The 5,297-nt window shown below is 34.0% G+C and overlaps 2 pseudogenes; both read right to left on the reverse strand.

Annotated features, from left to right (window-relative positions):
• On the reverse strand, nt 1–136 carry LOC146006150 (U2 spliceosomal RNA; annotated as a pseudogene).
• Nucleotides 137–4,570: 4,434 nt separating this feature from the next.
• LOC146006151 (U2 spliceosomal RNA) lies at nt 4,571–4,706 on the reverse strand (annotated as a pseudogene).
• Between the last annotated feature and the right edge of the window lie 591 nt (nt 4,707–5,297).

The raw sequence follows: 5,297 nt of genomic DNA on the forward strand, positions 1-5,297 counted from the left end.
GAGGGGTCCCACACCCTCCGCCCATCAGAGCAGCTACTCAGTCCAGCCTTTCTCTATTCTCTGCCAGAGGCCAGTCCATACCCACTGATTAGAACAGATACTACACTTGATCTTAGCCAAAAGGCTGAGATAACATGTGCAGAGAGAGTTACATTTGGGTGGGGTGTGTTGAAACTGAAATCTAAATTGCAGTGTAAACATAATGCAGCCAGAATTTATCCTGCACAGAAACAAAATAACTCACACAAATCTAACTCTCTCTTTACAAGTTACATCTGCCCCACCTGCTGTGCACATGGTTTTTCCCATTTTGAGAACAAATTTGTACTGTGATCAGATCTGAATAAGGGCCAAAAAAACATACAGTAACACAAACAACATAAAAATATGAAACCGCATAAATTATAATAAATTATCATAAATTGTCATAAATTAACATAAATGAACATACATTAACATAAATTAACATAAATTAACATAAATTGTAGTAAGTTTAATGAAAGCAAAAGGACCAACATAACACCACATAAAGCAACATAAAACAACATTAGTAACATAAAACTACATAACCTGCATAAAAAACATAAAGCAACACAAAAACCATAACACAACATAAACCACATAAAAATATGCAACCGCATAAATTATCATAAATTATCATAAATTATCATAAATTAACATAAATTATAGTAATTTCAATGAAAGCAAAATGACCTAAATAACACCACATAAAGTCACATAAGCAACATAAAACTACATAAACTGCATAAAAATATATAAAGCAACACAAAATAACATAAAGCAACACAAACAACATAAAAATCTGAAACCACATACATTATCATAAATTTACATAAATTAACATACATTAACATAAATTAACAGAAATTGTAGGAAGTTTAATGAAAGCAAAAGGACCAACATAACACCACATAAAGCAAAATAAAACAACATTAGCAACATAAAACTACATAACCTGCATAAAAAAACATAAAGCAACACAAAGGCCCTTATTCGGATATTATCGCAGTACAAATTTGTTCTCAAAATAGGCAAAACCATATGCACTGCATGTGGAGCAGATGAGTTTGAAGAAACTCAGGAGCCCGAGGTGTGCTCCCTACCACCAGTGCTGTGCCTAAACACGTGCATAGTAATTTCAATGAAAGCAAAATGACCTTAATAACACCACATAAAGTCACATAAGCAACATAAAACTACATAAACTGCATAAAAATACATGAAGCAACACAAAATAACATAAAGCAACACAAACAACATAAAAATCTGAAACCGCATAAATTAGCATAAATTTACATAAATTAACATACATTAACATAAATTAACAGAAATTGTAGGAAGTTTAATGAAAGCAAAAGGACCAACATAACACCACATAAAGCAAAATAAAACAACATTAGCAACATAAAACTACATAACCTGCATAAAAAAACATAAATCAACACAAAAACCATAAAAAAACATAAACAACATAAAAATCTGCAACCGCATAAATTATCATAAATTATCATAAATTAACATAAATTAACATAAATTATAGTAATTTCAATGAAAGCAAAATGACCTAAATAACACCACATAAAGTCACATAAGCAACATAAAACTACATAAACTGCATAAAAATACATAAAGCAACACAAAATAACATAAAGCAACACAAACAACATAAAAATCTGAAACCACATAAATTATCATAAATTTACATAAATTAACATACATTAACATAAATTAACATAAATTGTAGGAAGTTTAATGAAAGCCAAAGGACCAACATAACACCACATAAAGCAAAATAAAACAACATTAGCAAGATAAAACTACATAACCTGCATAAAAAAACATAAATCAACACAAAAACCATAACAAAACATAAACAACATAAAAATCTGCAACCGCATGAATTATCATAAATTATCATAAATTAACATAAATTAACATAAATTATAGTAATTTCAATGAAAGCAAAATGACCTAAATAACACCACATAAAGTCACATAAGCAACATAAAACTACGTAAACTGTATAAAAATACATGAAGCAACACAAAATAACATAAAGCAACACAAACAACATAAAAATCTGAAACCACATAAATTATCATAAATTATCATACATTATCATAAATTTTCATAAATTAACATAAATTAACATAAAGTAACATAAATTATAGTAATTTCAATGAAAGCAAAATGACCTAAATAACACCACATAAAGTCACATAAGCAACATAAAACTACATAAACTGCATAAAAATACATAAAGCAACACAAAATAACATAAAGCAACACAAACAACATAAAAATCTGAAACCACATAAATTATCATAAATTTACGTAAATTAACATAATTAACATAAATTAACAAAAATTGTAGGAAGTTTAATGAAAGCAAAAGGACCAACATAACACCACATAAAGCAAAATAAAACAACATTAGCAACATAAAACTACATAACCTGCATAAAAAAACATAAATCAACACAAAAACCATAACACAACATAAACAACATAAAAATCTGCAACCGAATAAATTATCACAAATTATCATAAATTAACATAAATTAACATAAATTAACATAAATTAACATAAATTATAGTAATTTCAATTAAAGCAAAATGACCTAAATAACACCACATAAAGTCATATAAGCAACATAAAACTATGTAAACTGCATAAAAATACATGAAGCAACACAAAATAACATAAAGCAACACAAACAACATAAAAATCTGAAACCGCATTATCACAAATTTACATAATTTTACATAAATTTACATAAATTTACATACATTAACATAGATTAACATAGATTAACATAGATTGTAGTAGTTTTCTGAAAGCAAAAGGACCTAAATAACACCACATAAAGCCACATGAGCAACATAAAACTACATAAACTGCATAAAAACACATGAAGCTACACAAAATAACATAAAGCAACACAAACAACATAAAAATCGGAAACCGCATAGATGATCATAAATTTACATAAATTAACACAAATTAACATACATTAACATAAATTGTAGTAATTTTTCTGAAAGCAAAAGGACCAACATAACACCATATAAAGCAACATAAGCAACATAAACAACCTAAAACTACATAAACTGCATAAAAAAACTTGAAGCAACACAAAATAACATAAAGCAACCCAAACAACATAAAAATCTGAAACCGCATAAATTATCATAAATTAACATATATTATCATAAATTAACATACATAATAGTAACTTCAATGAAAGCAAAATGACCAAAATAACACCACAGAAAGCAACATAAAACAACATTAGCAACATAAAAATACATAACCTGCATAAAAAACATAAAGCAACACAAAGGCCCTTATTCAGATATTATCGCAGTACAAATTTGTTCTCAAAATAGGCAAAACCATATGCACTGCATGTGGGGCAGATGAGTTTGAAGAAACTCAGGAGACCGAGGTGTGCTCCCTACCACCAGTGCTGTGCCTAAACATGTGCAAAGGGGGCCGTGCTATCGAATGGGCTTATCTCCCGAAGGAGACGGGCCCCGTTTTTCCCTTAACCCCTCTCAACCATAAGGCCGAAGAGGGGAAAATAGGGAACGGTGGGTCCTCTTTACCGAAGCTTAGAGAGAACCTCTTTCCTCAACCCCCGGAAGGGTTAGGACGGTGGGTCCTCCGCACCCGAAGGTTTGGAGAGACCCTCAGTGGACTTCCTTCCACCTTGCGGCTCAGGGTCGGCCTCGGGGGGACCGCAGCTCTCCCCAAAAGGCGAGAGCTTTGGCACGTTGGGGAAATGGAAGGCCCGTAAGGGTCGACCACACAACCCAAAAAAACGTAACAAACTACAGAAAACAGAAAACGTGAAAAGTGCATGAACGTGAGAAGAAGAGAAATAAATAATAAAGAGGACCCCAGCCAGAGGGCTGGGGTGGGGGTGTGAAAAATTGTCCTACCCCATCCAAAATGACGAGGTAAGGACGTGAAGCACTAACCTAGAGGGAAGTGCGCAGTGCTAGTGCCATACTAGTGCATGGTGATTTTGGGATCACCCGTGCATGTTCGGCACCCCCGAGTTTCCCAGGGGGCACAGTGCAGCCTCGGACTCCAAGCAGCCGACCGATCAGCGTCCGACCAAGTCTTTCTCTGCTCCCATCATAGGGCACTTTCCAGCCCCTGGCATGGGAATGGGTACTCCACTGGGCTTTTCGAAAGACTCCCTTAGGGGCTGCACCCCCCTCAGAAGAGCAATCTAGTCAGTCTCAGTGTTTCTCCGATCCCAAGCTGGGCCTTTCGCGGTCTCCCCATCAGAGGCTACGAACCTCTAGAACAGGAGCCATCTACTCAGTCCCAGCCTTTCTCCGCTCCTTGGGAATGGATACTAGACTGAGCCTTTCGCTGACTCATCCTTCCGGGGCTACGAACCCCGTCAAGAGAGTCAAACTACTAGGCTTAGTGTTTCTCCCCCCTCTTACCAGTGGATTTAAGGAAACAACACCTCCTACCAAAGGCAGAGGTGAAGGTACTCAGCCAGACTTTTCACCACTCCCAGGCAAAAAAGAGGGGTCCCACACCCTCCGCCCATCAGAGCAGCTACTCAGTCCAGCCTTTCTCTATTCTCTGCCAGAGGCCAGTCCATACCCACTGATTAGAACAGATACTACACTTGATCTTAGCCAAAAGGCTGAGATAACATGTGCAGAGAGAGTTACATTTGGGTGGGGTGTGTTGAAACTGAAATCTAAATTGCAGTGTAAACATAATGCAGCCAGTATTTATCCTGCACAGAAACAAAATAACTCACACAAATCTAACTCTCTCTTTACAAGTTACATCTGCCCCACCTGCTGTGCACATGGTTTTTCCCATTTTGAGAACAAATTTGTACTGTGATCAGATCTGAATAAGGGCCAAAAAAACATACAGTAACACAAACAACATAAAAATATGAAACCGCATAAATTATAATAAATTATCATAAATTGTCATAAATTAACATAAATGAACATACATTAACATAAATTAACATAAATTAACATAAATTAACATAAATTGTAGTAAGTTTAATGAAAGCAAAAGGACCAACATAACACCACATAAAGCAACATAAAATAACATTAGTAACATAAAACTACATAACCTGCATAAAAAACATAAAGCAACACAAAAACCATAACACAACATAAACCACATAAAAATATGCAACCGCATAAATTATCATAAATTATCATAAATTATCATAAATTAACATAAATTATAGTAATTTCAATGAAAGCAAAATGACCTA

The sequence above is a fragment of the Crinia signifera genome, chromosome 5 (genome assembly GCF_055691185.1).
Source record: "Crinia signifera chromosome 5, ASM5569118v1, whole genome shotgun sequence".
In the NCBI taxonomy this organism is placed as follows: domain Eukaryota; kingdom Metazoa; phylum Chordata; class Amphibia; order Anura; family Myobatrachidae; genus Crinia; species Crinia signifera.